Source organism: Canis aureus, chromosome 25 (genome assembly GCF_053574225.1).
Source record: "Canis aureus isolate CA01 chromosome 25, VMU_Caureus_v.1.0, whole genome shotgun sequence".
Taxonomy (NCBI): Eukaryota; Metazoa; Chordata; class Mammalia; order Carnivora; family Canidae; genus Canis; species Canis aureus.
The window spans coordinates 30,114,165-30,138,684 of record NC_135635.1 but is presented as its reverse complement, the minus strand read 5'-3'; the positions used below and the strand labels follow the sequence as shown (position 1 = coordinate 30,138,684).

Here is a 24,520-nt window from a genome sequence, read left to right as displayed (position 1 = left end):
TTGAAGAATAATTATTCAACAATATTTACTTGTTCAAATCTCTAACATCAACCAATGACTTTTCACAATAATTTTGCTACATTCCTGCAAATCGATTCAACCCTTTACTGAGCATCTACTGCACCATGAATTTTTCTGACATCCATCTCATTGACCCTCACAACTATCTTGAAAGGCATTATCTCCACTACACAGACTAGAAAGTCACCTTAGAGCTAGTGAAAGTGAGTTTGAGGTCATAAAGCTGGTAAAAAAGGAAGCTGGCTCCTCATTCCAAACTCGACCTCTTTGATTCCATAACCTGTGTACCCCCTGAATCTATGTTAGTGTATCGTATCATAATGCTTATGAATTTTAATGTGTCTTCTATTTGAATTAAGAATTCATATAAAATTCTAAATTCTATATGTAATGAGGAATATTGCATTCATTTTTTAGAATCAGTGTAACAACCATTCCTTTAGTGACAGCAATGGGAAGATATTACCGATAAGAAAACTCAGAGAAACATGATAAAGGCCAGTGATGAAGATTGCTTTGGGAAGACTTAAAACATTGTGGTGAAGTTTTATTACTTCTAATGATTAAGATGTGTTTGAAAGATTCACTAATTCACTTAAGTCATCACATTTACAGTTAGAAAATTATCTCTTTAATATTCTCCATACTAAAGAATATTTAGAAAGAAGCTGTTTATGTTTACTTGTCTCTAAAACAGAACAAAATTGATATGTTTAATCTACTTCAATGTTGTTCTTAAATAATTCCATAGTTTCACCTTCTTTTGTATTATGGCCCCACACAAAAGGTAATACATTTATAAAATACATTTCTTACCTCTTTATTTTTATATAGATTAGCTTTTGAACCACTGAATTTTTTCTATTTCTTTGCTACTGATAATCACTTCTTGCCATGTAATAGATTTTAAATGAAAAAAGTATGACCATTAGTTTCCTTTTACTTGTGCATATAATTGGTTCATTGTCACCATGAGTTATCATCAAGTGATTTGAGATTACTCAACAAGTGTTCATGTTATTATTAGTTAACCATTTTGTACTGTCAGCATCTGTTTCAATATTATCCTTAGATTATTCTAATCTGACTTATTGTCTTTAGATAAAGATCCTCAGTAAAAATGTACACATCCAACATTGTAATAATGGAGGAAGGAAGAAGAGTTTATCCAGAGAGAAATACAATGTAAGTGAATTTGGTGTTAAAGTACCAGGTGATACAATGCTATTGTACTGTATTCCGCATTCACAAAAAAAAAAAAAAAAAAAAAAAAGAAAGAAAGAAAAATCAATGACTCCTCAAGTGCATTTACTAAAAAGAAAACAGGATGAAAAAAGAGAAAGGAGATGGATGGAAATAATCAGCTCTCTTCTCCTGGCAGGCAGGAGTCCTGCTAAGCAGACTCCTTAGGGAGAGAGAGAATATCATTTTCCTGCCTGTCCAGGACTAAAGCTGCTACAGAACAGAAATGCATGGCTTTCTTAGGAACTGTCATTTTTGTGGTGGGAAAGATTTAGGGGACTTATCCCGCAGCTGGAATACTATATAATAAAAGCATCATTTTTTTAATTGCAGTGGCCCAACAGTATTCCCTTCCAGCATGGCCACAAACTTTGCCCATGATTGCTACATTTCTTAGCCAAAAATGATTCGTTAGTGTGGAGTGTAGGGGTTGTGTTTCTCTTCTCTTCTGCCTAACATGACTTTGTCTTCCCTCAAACATTTCTTGAGTGGCCTTAAAACAACTTCTCCTTTGTAAATGGGATTGATTAGTCATAGAATCAAATAAATATTTTTCAATTATATCACATATATATACATAATAATCATAGTTTTCTGGCTATTTGTTTTATGATGGTTCTATTTGTATTGGGAGAAAAATCTATTACAGAAAGTTAAAATGCCTGCCAACCTAAAGAAGTATTCCAGAAGTTACATTTTCAACTGGGTTCAGAAATTATATAAGCACAGTAGGGCCCAAAGTCCATAAGCTGGTTTATCTAATCTCTTTTTGTGAAAATTATAAATCTAGCTATTAAATATGAAGCTATCTCTAAACCTTATAAAAGCATATAACTCTCTACTTAACTATGCATTTTAACTATTTATTTAAATATGAATTTATTATTAACACAAATGTGCCTGATTGACAATTTAATAGGCCTTTCCTTGTGTTGTAGAGCAACATATTCATATGCTTCCTCTCATAGATTCTTAGCATCTTCTACAAATTAATAAATAATATGGGTCTATCTCCATTGCTAGATGGTAAAGGTGAGTAGAGATGGGTTATTTATCAGAGTCTAGCTTTAAAAGTCTAAGTACAGAAGTGTGTGTGTATATACATATATATACATATATATGAACACAAATTATATTTTATTTGTCTTTTTCAGAATTAAGTTTTCAGCTCTCAGCATGTTCTAAGACTAGAATTTTCTTTTTTTCTTTCCACATGGTTGATGGCTACACAGAAAAAGTCTTTAGAGCCAGCTCTACCTATTTAGTTGATCCCAACTTGATATATGTAATTGACAATGGACAGTAAAGTTTTTCGACTCAGGCTGAGATTAAGAAATTTAAATGTAAAAGCTTACTTTATCATTGACTCCATATCTTTACAATGAAGATCATAATGAATGAAAAATATAACTAGATTAAAATTACAAAAAGTATTGCTTTTACTGATGTTCACAATTTATGTTATTTAATCACTGACTCTTAAACCGCTCAATCTTTTGCTTTTTTTTTTTTTTTTTTTTACTTCTCTCCATTCACGTGCACTCTACTGAATGCACTCAAATCTTTCCTACTTTTTGTGCCTCTTAGTAGCTTCTATCAGAGTTGTCCTAGGAGTATGGGTCTCCTACTAGGTAAATATCCTAGGCACTGGCTACCCTTTCACTACTTAGATTTTTATATACAAGGTCGTTTGAGTTTGTATATAATCCATGTTGATATCATTACTTTTTAACTGGTTGGGTTCCTTCTCTATGAATGTTTTTTGATGCTAGCAGAGAGAATGACACTCCTAAGTAATTTTTTCCCCAGGCCTTTAATGCCACACAACTGAATTGTCATTAAAATTTACATGATCTAAGAAATAACTTTTGATCAAAGTTAGTTTGGTTTGAAACCAAACTAACATAAGCATAAAAAAAAATTTTTATAAGTTTTCTGATTTTACAGTCACTTTCTTTTTGTTATAAAATTAAAAAGAAAAAGCCTTTATAGAAAGACTGATTGGTGTAAGCATATCTTTCCTTTTATAAAAGCAACCAATTTTATGTATTTAAAAATGTATGCATTTATTCAAATATGAAACATGAGAGACAAAGAGAAAGAAAACTTATGGTAATGATATTTATTGATAAAAATTTTTCAGCATATATTCAGTTAATATTGGTGGATAAGTATGATAGAAAGCACGTGTTCAAATTTGTGGCATCATTATACATTAATTGTCTCACATAATTCTGCAACGTGTTATTTACTACCAGAAAAACATAAAACAGATTATCATTTCTTTGTGTTCATATTTATATAATCATGCCTGGGTTACAAAGTTTGTATTTTAAATTATTTTTCCATAAATACTTGAATAATTATCTCATTTATAGAGATAAACTTATACTAGATTTGTTAGAAAAATTATCATATATATTTTTAAGGAAATGCACCAATGCTATATATTTATTGTTTTTCTTTCATTTATTTTCATATGGTCTGACAAGAGCTTCTCTTAGGTTAACAGGAGATGGCTAATACCAGCCAGAAAGTACAGAGATAGCATGCCTTGTGAAATAAAAAAAAATCAATTTGATATGTCTACATTTGCTATTTTTAATAGAGCTGTTTTTTCTTTTTTTCTCAATAAATGATACTTTTACAGTCCATTGGTGGGACAGAGAGGTGAAACTGGATCTTTGAAGGCCTCTGTTGTCACCTCTATCATTATTCTGCTCCAATGACAACACAGAGTGTACTGTCAACGTCCTCCAGGTAATACCCTTATTACATGTGTCATTAGAGGATGTTTGCCATATCTGCTTTAACACCACAGACATTTTAAGTAGGTTATTCCATCACTTTGCCATTTTGATTATGACAACAAAATGACACCATATTGAAATGGATTTTGGAAAGAAAGGCTAACTGTCCAAAGAGGTCTATGCTCATTCTAATTAAAATTGGCTTAGGTGGCACAACCTTCATAATTCAGCGTATGACTATGAAGGATATGCATGTTGAAAACCTTCTTTGCTCATTAGTGCTATTTCTGTCAGACACTACTACCTGCTCTTTTCTTAATGAATGCTAAGCCATCTCTTTAGAAGATTGTGCTGCTTCCCTGAACTGAAGGAACTGTCTTAATTCCTTCCAAGTTCGTCAGGAGTAAAATCGGGGAGTCACCTCTTTGACATTTCTCAACCTCTGTACTTATTTATCTCTTTGAGACCCTGCGCTCCAGAGATATCACTGTCTTAATTAAGAAGAAGGATGTGACCATGGTAAATTGACTGATTTCATTGATTAAGGACTAGCTGTACAAGTAACATTGATTTTAACAGTGGGTCTACATAAATGTAATTGTTCGAACATGGGGCTGCATAATTATGGTGATGTACGAGAATAGTTGGTTTGTCCTTTTCAACCTTCACTAACATTCTTTTGCATGATAATGTACCTTGTGCAATTAGCAGAAATTTTAAATGTTACAAAATGTCTTTTGTGAAGACATGAAGTAATAATTATATTCTAATTTAATTCAACAACATCAGACAGTTTTTCTTTTTCTTTCTTTTCATCTTTTTTCTTTTTTGTACACATAAGATCCTGCATATGGTAACATGAATATTGCCTTTTACTTTCTATTACCTATGATCAGTCCATACAAATATGTGCAAATAACTTGTTTTTATTTCAAAATAAATATACTACATATGTTTCGAAACTCAATAATATTTGCTATTAAATAAACTTTTAAAATTGCCATACCAGTGCTAAAATCCAAAGAAAGTACATATTATCGTCCTATATAATTATGAAAAAATATCTAAAGGTCACTGAGTTTGTAGAAGATAGGTGATTATTAAATTATTTGTTAAATTGTTCTTTAAAAGAACAAACATATATAAGTCACAAAGACTATATTGTTTTATTTGCCACTACTATTTTTAAATGAGAAGACATAAATAAAATTTTCTAGGACTTCACTGTAGAAGCCTTATCTAATTGGAACTAGAGTTCCAAATAGATAAAGTCCAGTGTACAGGCAGTCAAGTATGTTGATATTTAATGAAATTAAATTCTAACCTATATATAGTGAAATTGAAAAAAAATAAAGAGAAGGTAGTCACAAATTTACCTAGATAAAAGAATATAGGTTAGTGAATCAAGAGCATTGGATTTTTGTCATAAACCTGCCACTAATTAGTTCTGTGACCTTTTGTAGCTGTGTACCATACATAATAAAAAGTAGCTTGTAAAATAATGCAAGGGCTTATTCTTCATATGGGCCTATATTTTTTATCCATTGGTAGGCCAGCTAAAAGAATCTTATAAAATATCGGGAAAAATACTAAGTTGACTGTTTATATGCTTGCTTGTTTATTGATTGGTTGGTTTTGAGATCGTCAGTGTTTGCAGTTTGAACTAGGATGGAAGATTAATAACTAAACCGATGGTAGTACTATTCCCCATATGCCATTAATATCTGAAGGCTTGCTATGCAATCACATGGTCTTCTTTTTATAACCTGCACTCTGTTCCTCTACCTTACACATGTATGTAACAGGGATAATAGATTTCAAATGCCATCCAACGGTGTTGCATTATCAATGAAATAATTTATCTTCCTGCATCTCATCCTTCATTGAAGCTAAGCCTAGCACTTTCCTCTTCTACTTCCCACATCAGAGAGAAGGATATGTAATCCTACCTAATAGCTATAGGAAGTAGAAGATTGATAGTATCATGGAACATGGGAGGAATATGGGAGATGGAGTTATTTAATGCAAGCACTCTACCATGAGTGTTCTCAACTCCTTTCACTGTACCAGAATCCCTGAGAATTGTGTGTGTGTGTGTGTGTGTGTGTGTGTGTGTTTGGTGTGTGTAATTTGATAAGAGATGGTAAAAGCCAGAAACAAAAGATGATTTTGTTGGGATCCTCATTTGGAATGCTGAGGGAAGACTGACCTGCAGATGGTTCTCTGTTAATTCAGGGTAGCTGTACTGGAGTAAAAAGTAACACCATAGCACATTAGAGAGAACCAACACTCTCACCTTTCATGAGACGGAAAAGAATCCTATGTGATATGGGAGTGCCATAGGGGGAAATAAATTGTAAAAATTAAAAACTAGCATGCCTAACATGACTCTACTGTAGCAAGGAACAAATGGCCCTGCCACAAAAGCTACTTGTGGCCAGCCCAGACATAGCCTGAAAAAAGAAGCTTGCTGAATAGATGCTTCTGTAAATGCAAAGGATGGGCTAATAAAGTAAGGGAATGCCACTGCACTCTGATTCAAGAGAACAAGCCACGCATCAATCAGCTGCATTTCAGAAGTTAGCAGAGTAATAGAACCAGAGATCAGTCTAGAGATGACTATCATAGAGAAAGCAGAGATCTGGAGAAAAGCATAGGAACAATATGAGGACTTGAGACTTGGCCCCTAATGATGAGTCCACATAAACCCAAAGCATCTGGATACCTTCTTAAGGCATTTATTTAAAAGAGACTATTTAAACTTGAAGGAAACAGGAAGCAGAAAGGGTAAGTTTAAAGGTACTTTGTCCCCAAATCCCACCAACAACTGACCACAGGATGAGTCTACCAAGTTAAAGTGTGGAATTTATACAAAATAAAGTCACATTTCCTTTAGTGTGAGCAAAAATGTGTTCAAATTGCACCCATTAAAGTTATTTTGTTTTGCTACTAGACATGGCCATTTCCACTTGGTCATGGCTTTATTTAATTGTCTTTATTTTAAATTCAGATTAGTCAAAAGACCTTCCCATTGGGTGGAGAGCTTGAGTGCGGGGGAAGATGCTATTTGCCAAAAGCCTACTATGTTTCAGGTTCTATGCGGAGCACTTGAGATGCATGGGCTCATTTGATCTTTTCTATGGCTGGATTTACACATTTTAATATTAATGATGAGGAAATGCAACCTAAGATTTCTTGGGAATATGGGAATATAACCCTACTTTATGTACATATGTACACATACATACCCATATCCTTTTTCCCAGGGACAATTCAATTATACTTGCGGGGATAAAGTCATAAAACCTATTCAAAAACATTTCCCTCTCACACTTTAGAGACACATAGTCACTTTAACTAAGAATGGAGTCATAAAAGGAGATCACTGTAAAAGTTTAATCTTGAAACAAGTATATATATATAATTTTTTTTTCTTCCCAGGCAGAGAAAAAAGAAAACACAGAATAGGAGAGAGGGGTAAGATCTCAAATATCAAGGGAAGTTTGGCAACCTGAAAATTATTTAAAGATTGTAACATCAATACAAAATGGCAGCGGTGAGATATGCAGGTGGCCAGTCATCAGAGCCAAATTATGAGTGACTCATGCTTTATTAGAAGAACTGAGATTTCCTCCCAAAGACAGTAGAAGGCCCCTGAAGGTATTAAAGCAGGCATGTGACTTAGGACTGCATTAAAAAATCCCCCTGCCATCAATGGAGAGTTTAATACAGAGAGAAGAGACTAAGAAACAAAAACTTCAGTGGGAAGACTTCTGTAAAAAAATCCAAGAGAGAAACAATGTCTGTGTGAGGTAATGCAATAGCAGGTGAGAGAAAAGGGAGACTAGGGATCCCTGGGTGGCGCAGCGGTTTGGCGCCTGCCTTTGGCCCAGGGCGCGATCCTGGAGACTGGGGATCGAATCCCACGTCCGGGCTCCTGGTGCATGGAGACTGCTTCTCCCTCTGCCTATGTTTCTGCCTCTCTCTCTCTCTTTGTATGACTATGACTATCATAAATAAATAAAAATTAAAAAAAAAAGAAAGAAAAGGGAGACTATATTGGAGAGATAAGAGAAATTCTCATCATCAGATGAGAACTCAACTTGTCTCTTCCACCGAACTCTATGGGAGTAGGGAGAATAATTACCATGGGAGCAACTATAGAAACAGTTTGTTGGTACTACATTGATTATGCTTGGGCTCTCCTAAGACTATGGTTCTATGAAGTTTGTTAGTCTTGGCTCTCATTTGAGCAATGGGTCATAGCTATTTAATATGGCCAAATACACTTTCTTATTTCTTCATAAGATCAAATGTGTGAAGCCGTAGTCAGGACGTTTTGTTCTGTTCTGTTTTATTTTCTCACTTCTGCAGATAGAAAATAATTTTCTATATTTCATCACTTTGGGGCATATATAATACATAAAAATTATGTTTAGGTACATATAGTTTTAAATATTTTATATTTCCTATTTTTATCACTTTATGGATTACTAAATGGAAATATTTAGTTGAATTCAATCACCTCTTTTGTTGTTTACTCAAAATAAAACCTGTATATGTATACTTCATTCTTTGCAATTGATTTTGGACAATTCTGTTTCTTAAACAATAATAGGTAATATTAATTAATAGCTTCCTATGTATCAGGAATGACACTAAGTATTCCACATGGATTTTCTCATTTAATCCTCACAACTACACAATGAGGTAAGTACTATTATAAGAAAACTGACTGATGACATTATCCCTAGGTCACATTACTCATAAGTGGTAATCATCCCAATTCAGATCCAAACAATTAGACTCTAAGTCCTCTGATAGAGGTAAATTAATTTGCCTGGCAGTTCCTGGGATATAGTAGTTGCTTAGTAAATATCTCTTGCACTAATAAGCAAAGAGATCTTTCCTGTCTCTAAGTAAATGTTGAACTTATATTCATGGACTTGGAATGATTTTATCTGAGAACAATGGGTGAACATGGGAACATAATCAGGGAGTTAACGTGAATAGATTTGCTTTATAGGAGGCAAAGTCTGGTTCCAGAAAGGAAAATCCATAAGACTAGAGGCAGAAAATTTAGTGAAAGTGCTGTTTAAGTAATCTAATGAGAGCTCCAAAAATAAACATGGGTAGAAGGAATGGGGAAAAAATGAAGGAGAATTAACAGAGAATGGGGGAAAATCATGGAAGGAGAATTAACAGAGTTTGTGAGAAATAAGATGTTGTAGAAAAGGAAGAGAAAGGAGTCCATTCTTTATACAGTATTATGCAAAGGTATCTAAGATTCACAATTGCTTTCCTTTAATGATATTTATGGAGTCATGCCTCATAATTTTCATGACTCATAGAATTTGTTGCAACAGTTTCAAAATCTACATATAAGGAGAAGAAATGTTGTCATATCGAAGAACTACAAAGTGAGAAAAAAAGAACTTAGCTGTGTTAACATTTGAATGCTAAGATATCCTAATATTTCTCTTTTATGACCTATTTGAACACATCCCATATCTGTGTTCTTTCCAAGTCAAGTAAACAAGTATTGCCTAAGAGTCTATTATGTTTATTCAGCCATTTTTTAAAAAGTACATAGTTATTAGGTGACAGGTGCTATATCCAACACTACTTATTTAGTTACTTACTTTATAATGGGATATAGACAATATATTTCCAATCATCAATTAATTTATATGGGCAGAAAAAATTCATGCAAACTCAAATTCTCTGCAAATTCAAAGAGTAAAATTAAACAACATGGGTTATTGTATATATAAAAAACAAAAAACAAACAAAAAAAAAAAACAGTCCTCGGGAGGAAAACTAAGTTTGGGTTGAATTTATGCGGTTATTGTTACCATTCTGCACCAGGCCTTTTCCTAGTCACTGCAAGAGATTACAAAGACAAGGAAAACGGTCTGCTTTTATGATGTTTACAGCCTCTCTGAGGAATATTTAAAACTTGAATTACCAAAAAACCAGAAAAGAGTATCTCAAAAAAGGAAATGGTATTTGTAAAAGAATCCTCAGGAAACCAACATATTGGGATTGGATAGCCATACTGGGAAGTAGTAGAAAATGATTATGGATAAATAAAATGGGACCAATTTATTGTGAGCTCTTGGGGACAATATCAGGTTCTTGGGAAAACTCATCTTTGTATAGCCCACATAAAATGGGATTGCTTGCGGTTTTTTGGGAGAGTTTTTTGTTTTATTTTTTGTTTGTTTGTTTGTTTGGTTTTTCTGAGCAAGTCTTTGAAACAAAGTTGCACTCAAAGAAATGGTCAGACCATCTTGAGAAGTCTAAAGTAATATAAAGCTTTATTTTAGTATTTCTTGAAGAAACCCATAGATTCTCTACAGAGTATCAGAAAATCTTGTGACTTTTTAGACATCTCTTCCTCTTTTCTATGCCCCTGTCTCTTCATAGACTCCCACCCCATGGCATCCCAGTCTGTACACTGCTCATCCATTCCATCATAGAGGCATTATAGGCCCTGATAAAAGCCTGTACACTCTGCACAGAGGCCTTCTTAATCCTTTCTGGGACTCCTTCACTTCACCCCCAGAATGAACAACCCTTCTAGAATTCTGGTGAATAAAAATATTCATCCTAATACATCATTCTCAGAGAAAAATAATTGTTATTCCAACACAACTATTTCCCAATTCATTCAGAGTGGAGAGAAAAAAACAATTTTAATTAAAACAGGAGATTGCATGCCTACCTAGATATATTCTTGTGCTTTGTTGTTATTGCTACTTTTGTATGCTTCTTTTACTAGCAACCCACTTTTTTTCCTACTTTTTTCTCCTCCTGGGTTGGGCATTCATCTTTTTATTGTTGTCCTTAAGAATTCTTTGGCTGCATTAACCAAGTACAGTGCACTAAAGTTTGTCCTTATGCCACTTCAGTTGCTTTTCACAAGTTGGCCACATGATGCCCTTTCACAATGCAATGGCAACAAATGAGAGGAAAGCAACATCTTGGGTGATTTCACCACTTTATTAGTATGTTTGTTCTCTCTGCCGCCCCACCCATTCGCTGCAGAAACAACAGCAATTTAGCACTTGCCATTTGGGAGACAGTATTTTTTTGCCCAGCCTTGTTAATGAAACTAGGACCATGCTTATTCCATATCAATTTCAATAGGGGAAGGTTTGTCTGTATCAATTCCAATTAGAAAAGTTCCGAAAATAATAGGTTGTTCATACAATTTTTACACAGTAAATCAGAGAGCAAAGCATCTTCCAATGGGTATTCCCAACAGAATTATAATTAATAAATATGGGAGGACTAAGGGAAATAAAAACCCACTTTTAGAATGCCACAGCAAGCATTGCTGCAGGCAAGATCCACGATAAACACAAATCATGGTGGGTGAAAGTTTAAAGAGAGACAAGATATTTGTAAAGTCTCAAAGTTTTCCCCAAAATATTTATTAACTACTCTGGTGATTTTAATATATATATATATATACATATATATATATATATTAAATTATGTATATAATATATATATAATTCCCCCCGCCCCAAGAGGCAAAGCTTAATTTCTCATTCCTTGAAGGTGAGCTAGACTTTGGAGTCACTCATTGTATAGAGTATGGAAAAGTAAAAAGACTAACTTTACACTGGACTTTACACTGCAGAAACCTGGTAGACATCATCTTAAACAAGAGGTTACCATTAACATCCCCAGTAATGATACATAGTGCTATCATACACCCCAAATTTGCTGTGATAGGAAGGAAACAACATCTCTATGGTGTTTTTACCAAAATTTATAACTTCCATTCAGATGATGAGAAAATATCAAACAAATCCATAGTGAGGGACATTCTATAAAATCCCTAACCAGAATTTTTCCAAAGTATAAAGGATATGAAAAACAATTTTCTCCATGAATATCTGTCGCAGACTGGGAAAGACTAAGAGAACAGGGCAATTAAATCTTGGAAGAGATAATCAACATTAGTGTAATTTGGGCCAATCTAAGCAATGTGTGCATTTACTTATAGTATTGTACCATGTTAATTTCTTAGCTTTGATGGGTCACAACCATTATCATGATAATGCAGGCTATTAACATTAGATGAAGATGGGTGTTGGATATATGGAGACTTTCTGTACTACCTTTACAATATTTCTGGAAGTCTAAAATAAAAAAGAAATTTAAATGGAAATATGTATGAAATTACCTGTCCCGCCATTTTTTAAAACCCCAAATTCCTCTTGTGTCTAAAATTTCATTTTCACATGAGCTGAAAAAATCTTTTCTCTCTGAATGTACTTTTCCTTATCTCATGATGCTCTGTTTTCAGCCACCTTCCCTTACTGTCATTTCTTCAGAATCTGTCAAAAAAAAAAAAAAAAAGTAAAACCAAATACAACACAAACACAGGCTAAAAATGACTTTCTCTGCCATGCAAAATTCACTGAAGCTATTCAAAACTTGAGTCTTGAACTGAGTCTTGGTTAATTCTCTCCAAATATTGGTAAGTAAGGTCTTTCTATGTTGGGATGTTGTGCCAACAATCTTGTGCCCAAGATTACATATCCGAGAAACCACCAATGAGCCGACACTGGTGCAAACACAGGAGGGTTTATTTACAAGCTCGAGTGGAGCAGGGACTTGGACCCTGGGGTGGGTTTCAGCTTAGTTTTATGGGCTGGTCTAGGGGACCTCCAGGAGGGGTGGAGGAATTTCTCAAGTTCTGTTTACATTCTGATATGCAGCTTTCAAGGGCATTGAGCTCTGTTCTCATTCTAATATGGGGCTTCCTGCCCCTGGCTTGGGCTCTGTTCTCATTCTAATATGGGGCTTTCTAGGAGGTTAAGCTGTAAGCTGTTTTTTTTACTATAACTGAAGTAATGTGAATTTCAGCTCTTATTCACAGGGGCCTGGGCACAGGGGACTTGTGCTAACACTGAATTTAATGTGGAATGGCCTTAATTTTCTCGGCCTCCACAAGGAGTGAGGGTAAGATGGGGGTGAGAGTAAATTTACCCTCTCTCATCTACTTCCTAACTTTAGGATCTTCCATGAAGGGATTTAGAAGTCTTATAATGATCAAGTCACAATATCTGGGTTCTAATTCTTACTCTTTTTCTGTCTCACTCTGTAATCACAGAACACTCATTTAACCTCTGTAGACTGAATTTCTTCAACAACAAAATTGTGATAATTGCCTTCCAGAGCAGTTGCTATCATCAAATATTTGAATCTCTCAAGTCTTCCACTTTTCATCTCCACCAGAATTTACCTTATCATTTCTTCTCTGATCCACCATTATCACCTCTAAACAACGATCTGTCCCCATGCTGGCCATTATCCAATCCATTCCTCATCTTGTGATATAAACAATCTGTCCAAAACCCAAATCTCATCATTCCAGCCCTTCTAATTCAAACCTTCAAAGGCCTCCCATGGCTTGTGAGATGAAGATATTTCTTTCCTTTTTTTTTATTTTTATTTTTTTTATTTTTTATTTTAGTTGTAGACTCTAACATCTCAAACTTCATTGTGCCTCTCTAGGCCTAGCATATCATACTCCTCTATGCCATCTGAACTCTACCAGGGCATTCTTCTTTGAGTTACCCCTACTTACTCTGTAGCCTTTCCCCTGAGGCAGTGCTTCTCAGTATAGCTCCCTCAACCAGCAGTGTTCTTCTCTTCCCTGGGTTACCTGTGGTTTTGACTTCTCCCCCCATACGTCAGCCCAGTTCACCTCCTCATGAAAGACCCCCTCCAACTTCTCTTTGATCACAGTATAAATATTTATTTTTTTAAGATTTTATTTATTTGACAGAGAGAGAGAGAGCAATTGGTGTGATATGGGATGTGATTTGGGCCTCATAAATACTTTGTGAGATAAGGCAAGTTTTGCTATTTCCATTTTATAGGTAGGGAAACAAAGGATCTCGAATATAATTGCCTAGTACATGCTAAAGTCAGCATTCAAATCCAGTTCTATTTTATTGACACCCGTGTGTTTTTTAAACACATTTTTCCATTATTTTTGGTAGTTATAGTTAGCACTATAAAGCCACCACCAACAGTAAATTAACAAATATATAGCCATTGCTCCTAGAAAAGGTAGAGGAATGAAGTTCCTTAGAGCCTCTGGTCACAGCATTTTTATCAACCAATCAATATATAACCCTTCTTTGCATGTGTTTGTTTAAAGAAACTTGAATATATGTTATTTATTCATTAACATTGAACTCATGGCCAACAGCACTATAATTCATAACTGAAAGAAGCTTTATCAAGTATACACGTTGTCTCTGAGGCACATCACAGCCTTCTTGTACTTAGGAACATTAGACAATAACACTATGTGTGTATGTTTAGGTGACATTTTATTAAATTTTTTTCATTTAAAAAAATTTAAATTCAATTAATTAACATATAGTGTATCATTAGGTTCAGAGGTAGAGTTCAGTGATTCATTATTTGCATATAACATCCAGTGTTCATTAAATCACATGCCCTCCTTAATGCCTGTCACCCAGTTACCCTATCCTCCCAATCCTTATCCCCTCCAGCAACTGTTTGTTGCCTATAGTTGAGTCCTTTATGATTTGTTTCCCTCTCTGATTTTGTCTTATTTTATTTTTTCCTCTCTTCCCCTATGATCTTCTGTTTTGTTTCTTAAATTCCACATATGAGTGAGATCATATGATAATTGTCTTTCTCTGATTGACTTATTTCACTTTGTTAATAGTAGGTGACATTTTAAGTAGCTAGATTATTAAAAAAAAGAAAAAACAACACAAAAATTTGAAAAACATGGCACAAAATAAACTGCAAAAGGAATATCTGTTTATAGTATGAGAGCTGAACTGAGCTGAAACAAGAAGGCAGAGTGTTGCTTTATTCGACCTCCACTGAGAACATGCACGTCAGGCAACTCACATTTCTTCCCACTCTGCTCATGTCCATGGATGACTGCGCTGCTAGTATTGATTTGGGCTTTACAAATACATTTTAGCAAGTAGCAGAATTCACAAATATGGAATCATAGAAAAATGAGGATAGCCTTTATATGTTGCTTCAAGTTGATCTAGAGGTCATTTCTCTTATGTTTTGTTCTAAAAATTGAAATTGCCCTATAGGCTGTAAAAGTTTAAAACTTGTCTTCTTTATCAGAAATAATCCACCTAATCCATTCTGAAAAGTAATCTACATTCTGAAATATGTGACCATCTCTACCAAATTTCTACCTTTTCTAACACAGAATCAAATAAAAATATCCTTAGAAAAATGTTAATAAAGTTATTATAGTAACATATAATTATAATATAATTATAGAGTACATAATAATTTCTGAAGTACGTCTCAAACACTTCTTAAAAAGCTTTTACTTTTAATTTTAATACTTCAGATTGTTCCAAATAAGTAGATGTTAAAAGTTTGACATACTTCCACCTATTCCTGCTAGTGCTGTTGTTGAAATCTGAGTCAGAGACCTGGGTATAGTAAGGATGGCTGCAGCAAAGCCACATGCAAGAGCAACTCTGGAAGTCAGGAAGGAGCTAATGCAAAAATACTGCCTTCTTCCCAAACTGAAGTCATAATGGGTTTCTGTGTAATGTACATTTTATGATATACACATGTATTATGTGTAATATGTATAATACATATACCGTGCAATTTAAATGCTAATTCACGTAATAACATTCTTCTATACTACTTTTTGTGACTTATGGTAGCATCATAATTTTTAAGACAAGAGACAACTATGAAATTTCTTCATGTAATTCAAAATGTGCCCATTTCACATTTTTCCTAAAAAATGTCCATTTTGACAGAGTTTTTTTAATATTTTATTTATTTATTCATGAGAGAGAGAGAAGCAGAGATACAGGCAGAGAGAGAAGCAGGCTCCATGCAGGGAGCCCGATGTGGGACTCGATCCCAGAACTCCAGGATCACGCCCTGAGATGAAGGTAGATGCTCAACCGCTGAGCAACCCAGATGTCCCATTTTGACAGAGATTTCTTCATCAATAATGGAGCTAAAGGAACACAAACAATTGCCTCAGGTTAACATACATTTCTCCTGTTAATTCAATTTTGCGTCAAAATGATAAAAGAGGTAAAACGTGTGTTTCAGAAAACAATAATAAAAACAATAATAACATTGCTCATTGGGATGTATTTGAGTGAGGACACTCAATATATTGTGTAATACTTGACATAAGAAAAAAAGACATCATACCAGAAATTTGGTATTACAGGGCAATAGCTTCAGATCATAAATGTATGGCCAATAATATAACCTGAAGTATTAGACATTTTACATTGTATTTATGTTCATATTGCACTGATGACACCACTAAAGAAGAAATGTGTGGGAAATATCAGAAAGGGAGACAGAACATAAAGACTCCTAACTCTGGAAATGAACTAGGGGTGGTGGAATGGGAGGAAGGCGGGGGGTGGGGATGAATGGGTGACGGGCACTAAGGGGGGCACTTGACGGGATGAGCACTGGGTGTTATTCTGTATGTTGGCAAGTTGAACACCAATAAAAAATAAATTTATTATTAAAAAAAACAATTGGACAGGATCATGAGTCTGCACAGAGGAGTAGGAACACTTAAGCATCCAAGCCAAGATGGAATAATGTGAACTTTTCCACCTTTTGTCTTCATTCTATTTGCACTGCCTTTTCCTGACCTATACAATTTCTCTGGATCTCAGTGACTGTGCAAAGGAATTGATTTTACCAGGACTTCTAATGCCAGCAGTCCTCTATTCACTAAAGTCAGTGTTTTATTTCATGTTTTTAGGTGAGAGTGGGAGATTAGATAAGAAATAGAGTATAGAGAACAGATGAAATTGTTTTGTATTTGTTTGTTGTTCACAGAACTTCCTTAGAATGATCTATGGCTCCTTATATTTACCAAATTCTCTCTTTTTCTCTTTTTCTCTTTTTTTTCTCTTTTCTCTTTTTTCTCTCTCGTGTGCACATTTCATTCCTTTCATTCCAAATTCCTTGCCATTTATGATGACAAAAAGATGAGTTATTTATTGACACTAGTATCTTCTAGGAGTCTTTGTACTGTAGATTTAAAGCTGTTTGTGGCAAGTTTTAAGTATAGTGTTTAGCTGACTGCATATGCTGAGTAAATGGTAATGAGGGGAATAACAACTTGAAGACAACTAGTGGAATCTGTAACTACACATCTTCGCTGGCAGAGCAGATCTAGCAAGGTGACTTTTCACACACTTGAATCGACCTGCCTCATCTGTTGTTAAAGAATAGCTATCTGTCTGCTAATGCCTAAATGAGAAGCTGAGTCTGCAAGTCAAAGCACTACATTTATATTGACTTTTTGATGTTAGTGAGTAGCTGTGTTTATATGCCCACTGTATTAGTACCACATGCAGATACATCAGAAAGGTTTCACTTTTTTTTGCTCACGTAGATCATAGCTAAAACATAGATATATAGACAGCCCATAAACATACTTAAAGTGATGAAAATAATGGCATAAGAGTCACAGAGCTGGAAAATCACACAAGTCAAAACTCAATGAGGGATATAAGTCAAAGACATTAACAAAATTACTTCTATAGAGGGAAATAATATTTTAGAGAGCTGTAAAATATAGATGTTGCTAAGTGATAACTGAAGTGAATTTCAGAATTGTACGTGTAGAGATTTATGCAAAAAGTAAACAAGTAATATTTAGATGTGTGGTGTCTAGTTAAATGCCTATTGATTAAAGATATTTCAGATCACTGGCTGCAAATCAAATGTGATGAACATAATCAGTAATGGCTATGAGGATTGAGTAGATAAGATCTCATCTGCTTACATGAGCAGAATCTTTGTCATAAATTGAATTAATTTCTTCTATTGTGGAAACATTTTATTATTGTTAAAGTTAATTTGGTCCTAATACTTGCACTTAAAATCCAACCTAGTTATTTGCATTAGGTATTTGAGAATCATACAAAAACTCTAAAAACAGAAAAAAAAAAAACCAGAAAACATTGCACAGGCAGGCAAAAGAAGACAGAGACAGAGGTTAGGAGAGAAAAAGTGTGTGGTGTTTATAGACATAATGCAGAGAAATCTTTAGCTTCTCACGTTGTGAAATTAAGAATGAAATGGAATTAGAACTCTCAAATCATTTGTTACTTTTCTCAAAGATCCTAGAGGAATGACTTCTTTTCTCTAAATTACCCTATTTAATCTAATATTCCCTCATTTGCTCTAATACCCCTCTCACTATTCCACTCAAGAAGTCATTGAATGCTTAGAATCAAAATAAGAGATCTTGCCTAGATCTTGGATGAAGTCTTCAAGGTGGCAATTCAACATATAAAGCATGCTGGTGACTTTGTCCCATTATCGACATACTATTTTTTTTATATGTTAAAAAAAAAAAAACACCTCTTGCCAGTATTAACAATTGAGTCACCATTGTACATGAGTTACTGAAGATTATTGTAATACTGTCTATAGTCATTAACATTATTCTGGATGCAAACACATATTAAGACACTTAAAATGTATGTTTCATAATACCCTGGTTTTATATCTGACCCTCCACTGGTTCATGAGTTTCCTGAGGATTTTATCACTTATTCCCAATCTAACTCAGCATCTCATACACAAAAAGTGCCCAATAGACATTTGTTGAAGGAATGAAAGTGATTAATGAAATTCACATTTAAATTTACTATAGATTTATTTTTTTAAAAAAAGCACTGCCCATTTGTCATTCATTTCATTCAATTTAAGAACAGGAAATCAAACATAAAAGTTACAATGCCTTTTTATTGCTATTTCATTTATATCAGCTTTGTAAAAAAATTCTTATTTTTTCTTAAGCATAATATTCTACACTTTATGCAATTTAGAAATTTGTTATTCAACTATGAAGTCTTTTGAGTGCATTATTATTGAAAAAGGTATCAAATATTCACTGCATATATAAGAAAATTGAATCCTCTTATTCCTACACTAAAATACATGCGAAATCACCAAACTAACAACAAAAACAAAAAGCTTGAAAATCGAAATTTAGTTGTAAGTTTCCATGTAATGATTACAGAATATTTGTTAGAACTGAGAAAGTAACATTAGATAAAATCAGAGTTGCTCGTATATTTTATTTCACTGCTACATAATGCTGATTTGTGATGCTTGTTTCTTATTACTATAGCAATGAGATTTTATTATAATAATACTTCAAGAAAAGAAGGTTTCAAACCTTTTAAAAAAGTGACTAATCTGTTGGATCTTTTCAAAAAGATTCTATGATTCTTTGTTCATAACTCACTAGGTTCATGTTGAATAGCCTTATACACGCAGACCTAAAAACACATAAAATTGTTAAACTCTAGCAAATAAAACTTTCAATTTTTAATGGGCTCTAAAGCAGTCTTATACTTATGTAGATTAGGAAAAGCTTGAAAAATATAATTTTGAAGTAATCTCATTCAGAGGCTAATACCTATCTGAATTTTTGAAAAAAAAAACACACAGTATTTTACTTAATACAATAATGACCTTTTTCTAGTAATTTGCAATATGTATTATTCCTTTAGGGGAATATCATCATGCATCCTGGTAAGATGAGATTTCCTATGTAAATGCTACCCTTTTAAGGTCAAAAGCTATACTGAGTTAATGATGGCAAATGAAAAATGGTCAGGTGTTCAATATAAACAACAATGAAAATCCAGAGCTTTGTGATAATCTTCTAATATATTTTAAAGCAGTTATAGCTATTTTAATATACCTATATATGTATGTCTACTTATAAACATAGCTATATAGATATATATACACAAATACACTAGTTTCTTCAGTACAGCACACAATTATGCTATTATTTTAAATATCAATTTAAGCCTTAATCTATACTAACAAAGTTAGTAAGACCCTTCTAAATATTATTAGTATTGCACATTCAATATTTTCCTTCAAGCATTAGGCATGTATCTGTTTTAATATCATAGTCTAGGGTTCACTTTAGACCACACATCTATACAACAAAAATTATTCACTGTAAAAGTTATCCTTGAAAGAAAAAGAGATTATTTCAAATAGTTATTTGTTTATAATCGAGGAATTTTTGCAACCATTATTTGTAACCTTTCCCTTCTCTTATTATTACCTTAGTTTAAAAAGATGATACAGTCTAAAAAGAAACTAAATGCAACCATATTACATTTTATTATTATCATTATTTATATTTTGGGCAAAATTAGCTTTTCTAGGTCAAAAAAAAAAAAAAAAGCCACTGAAATAAAGAGAAAAATAGAACTTGTTCAGGGCAAATTTAAGAACAGCAGTTACCCATAAAGCTGTCAAATGGCACTGTTAACTATAGTAATTTTTTCTATAATTTGATGTAATCTTGACCCCTGTCACATGTTAATACAGCATGAAGAATAGTGAGTAAGAAAACATGCTTATTAATGAATTGGAGATATAACGTGACATTGGGTTTTTCCTTTGAAATATCTTAACATTGGAATTAGCAGAGCCTAGACAATTTCAATATATAATTATGTCTGTCTATATCTTGCTAGTTAGTGCTATGATTAAGAGACATTTAATTTTTAATTATGCCATAAATGGCAGGTTGATTTTTGAGTCAGGTATAATAAGGACAACTCTGGACATGAACTCTGTAACATGAATTGTAATTTGTCGGCTAGGAAAGCATCTGTTGGAGACTTTTAGCAGAAAGACAAACTAGAGTTAAGGTGGGGGCAATTACTTAGCTGATTATCTCTACTATTTTAATGACTATTCTGATTAAAATACTTGCAGTGGAAATGAAGTAAATGCCTTTTTTAAAGTCTTGTTATATGGACAGATCAGTGCCATAATATACTTCACTTGACTCTTGTGTTTCATATTTTGCACCCTCCCCAACAAGTACACACAAACATACATTCAGAAAATTACTAACATTGATGTGTGCTGCTAATTTCCTCATTTATAATTCACTCATAAAAGTCACAAGATAAGGGCAGCCCCGGTGGTGCAGTGGTTTAGTGCTGCCTGCAGCCTGGGGTGTGATCCTGGAGACCCTGGATTGAGTCCCGCATCGGGCTACCTGCATGGAGCCTGCTTCTCCCTCTGCCTGTGTCTCTGCCTCTCTCTCTCTATAAATAAATAAATCTTTAAAATAACAAAATAATAAAATAAAAAGTCACAAGATTTTGTAGATGGGAAGAGGATAAGTTCTTTGTTTATAGAAATAAAGATAGCATTGTCTGTTGGGAAGCGCTTTGAGGGTCATTCCTTCTTTCTTTCCATTGTGATTTTTCTCAGCCTTTAATATGGCACTTAATCACTTCTTCCAATCACTGATATATAATAAAAGTGAAATATTAAATTAGTATGAAAATGATGAATGTTCCAGAATTATTCTTTTGAAAAGGATAGTCACTTTAGTCTACTAAATCAACCTGCAAGACCATGATAAAGGGTTATCAAGAGCATAGGATGATAACTTCTGATTTTTGTTGGTCTGACAATACTGGGCAAGTTAATGAGCAGTATTAGAAGCACAGAGCTCAGAGAGACTTTGAGAGAGTGCTAGATTGTACAAACTTAATGCATGTAAGCCACCTCAAAAAAATGGAAATCTATGGTGTATAAGAACATTATTTGTTTAATTGAACTGAGTATAACAAGAACACTCTCCTTAAAAAAAATATATATATATACATATATATACATATATAAATATATACATATATATACATATATATATATATATTTTATATATATATATAAATATATTTAAGAGACAGAGACAGAGAGAAAGCCTGAGCAGAGGGAGGGACAGGGGGAGAAGCAGACTCCCTGATGAACAGGAAGCACGATATGGAACTTGATCCCAGGATCCTGAGATCATGACCTGAACCAAAGGCAGATGCTTAATCGACTGAGCTGCTGAAGCACCCCAAGAACCTTTATGTCTTTATGCCACAAGGAGCATCATAGTCTCCCATGTTCCACGTAATACTTAAAGTATTACTTGACTCACTCTTATGAGTCTGACCTCTCTAACATTTCCCAAGAAATGGGTTTTTCACCTGAAGTTGACTAATACCATATCCTTTTTTTTTTTTTAAGATTTTATTTATTTATTCATGATAGACATGGGGGACAGTGGTGGCAGAGACACAGGCAGAGAGAGAAGCAGGCTCCAGGCCGGGAGCCTGATGCGGGACTCGATCCCAGGATTCCAGGGTCACGCCCTGGGCCAAAGGCAGGCCACCCAGGGATCCCCTAATACCATATCCTATCACTGAAAAGAGTTGCCCAGCTCTTTTTGCCAAAGCTCACAAGGAGATTCAGTGGCCTGCTTGTCCATCCACCACTGCCATACCAAACACTCTAAGCTGTAATGTAGATGCAGGATGTTCTACATGAAGCCTTGACAAATTTCAAGTCTCCCATATCAAATATTACCATATAGGAGATCTAACAATTGACTTGCAAAGTTAAACTTTTCCTTGGGATGCATAAAGGAAAACACAGACTGCTATAAAGGTGGAGGTCTCCTGTGTATATGTGCTTTGAACCTGACTTGTCTTTTTCTTTCCTGTTCTTCCAAATCCACTGAATCTTTCTCAAGACAATCAGTCTGGAGACCACCTCAACCCTCTGTAAGAAACATCTTAATCTCCTCACAGGAAATGTTTTCCTTCTGATTCTTTTGTCAGTTTTGAAAATTCCAGTAGTTCTTCAGGATATTAGTGAGCATCTTTTCAAGTCTGCCTTAGGCACTGTAGCCTAGTGCAGAGGATAGACATGGGTGCACCTATTCCTGTAAATGTGACTTACTCTTAAAAACAAACCAACCAACCAATTCTTCCAGTATAATCCTGAAGGAAGTGAATAATTGTCTCTTCTTGCTTTTGTGAGCTGTAAACCTCCTCCCTATTATGAGATAGAGAAATATGTGGCTCTGTTTTGCCCTTCTTGGGGCATGCTGCATTATTAGCAGACAAAGTTTTTCACTGTGATACTTAGGAATAAGTTCCTGGCTTTCATTAGATTATTCTGATTTTTTAAATCTACTTTTAAAAGCAGAATGCTAGGGACACCTGGGTGGCTCAGTGGCTGAGCATCTGCCTTTGGCTCAGGATGTGATCCTGGGATCCTGTGATCAAGTTCTGCATCGGGCTCCCCACAGGGAGCCTGCTTCTCCCTCTGCCTATGTCTTTGCCTCTCTCTGTGTCTCTCATGAATAAATCAATAAAATCTTAAAAAAATAAAGTAAAAGCAGAATGCTACGCTTTAAAAAAATTATTTCTACCACTGTCAGCTGAGTTGTGTTAAGAGTCCAGGCTCTAAATGAAACCATTTGCTTTGAGGTAGATGGAAATGGAGGGTATTATGCTGAGTGAAGTAAGTCAGTTGGAGAAGAACAGTCATTATATGGTTTCACTCATACAGGGAATATAAGAAATAGTGAAAGGGATTAAAGGAGAAAGGAGGGAAAATGAGTGGGAAAAATTAGAGAAGGTGACAAAACATGAGAGATTTCTAACTCTGGAAAATGAACAAGGGGTAGTGGAAGGGGACGTGGGCAGGGGAAGGGGTGACTGGGTGACGGGCACTGAGGAGGTCAATTGATGGAATGAGCACTGGGTTTCATACTATATATGTTGGCAAATCAAACTTCAATAAAAAAAGTAATAGGGATGCCTGGGTGGCTCAGCAGTTGAGCATCTGCCTTCAGCTCAGGGCGTGATCCTGGAGACCGAGGATCGAGTCCTGCATCGGGCTCCCTGCATGGAGCCTGCTTCTCCCTCTGCCTGTGTCTCTGCCTCTCTCTCTGTGTCTCTCGTGAATAAATAAACAAAATCTTTAAAAAATTAAAAAATTAAAAATAATAAAATTAAAAAAAAATAAACTGGCTGAATTTGAAGCCATTTACTCTATTGCTTTGAACAATCTATCTAATCTCTATAGGCTCAGTGTCTTCTGTTAAAAATATTACCTAGCCCGGGACGCCTGGGTAGCTCAGAGGTTGAGTGTCTGTCTTTGGCTTGGGTCGTGGAGTTGGGATTGAGTCCCACATTGGGCTCCCTGCATGGAGTCTGCTTCTCCCTCTGCCTATGTCTCTGCCTCTTTCTCTCTCTGTGTCTCTCATAAATAATAAATAAAATTAAATATTTAAATTAAATTAAATATTTAAAAAATATTACCTAACCCATATAAAAATTTTGAAAGATTAAATGAATATATATTTATATGTAAATATAAAATATATATTATATATGTATGTATAGAAATGAATGTATCTATATATAGAGAGAGATAGATAGATAAAAAGAAAGAAGAAACAGAAGAGAGAGGGAATAGTGCCTGCATATAGTAATGTTATCAAAGGCCTGGATGAAAGATGGAGTTGTACAATGTAATCCAAAATTTATATGACCCTGCAAAAGATTTATCACTTTCTTCAGTAAATCATGATGAGGCTTAATTACACTCAGTTCTTTGAA

The 24,520-nt window shown here is 34.4% G+C and overlaps 1 long non-coding RNA gene across 6 annotated transcripts in view; it reads left to right on the top strand.

Moving 5' to 3' along the window:
- Positions 1-435: 435 nt before the first annotated feature.
- Positions 436-24,520, top strand: part of LOC144297649 (uncharacterized) — a 185,876-nt gene continuing 161,791 nt past the window's right edge. For 5 of the 6 annotated variants that reach the window (XR_013364604.1, XR_013364601.1, XR_013364606.1 and 2 more), the window contains exons 1-3: positions 436-560; positions 1,123-1,206; positions 3,914-4,023. This is a non-coding gene — a long non-coding RNA (uncharacterized LOC144297649). Of the gene's footprint in view, positions 561-1,122; positions 1,207-3,913; positions 4,024-7,454; positions 8,086-24,520 lie in introns of those variants that run through there. The other variant, XR_013364603.1, reaches the window with a different exon arrangement.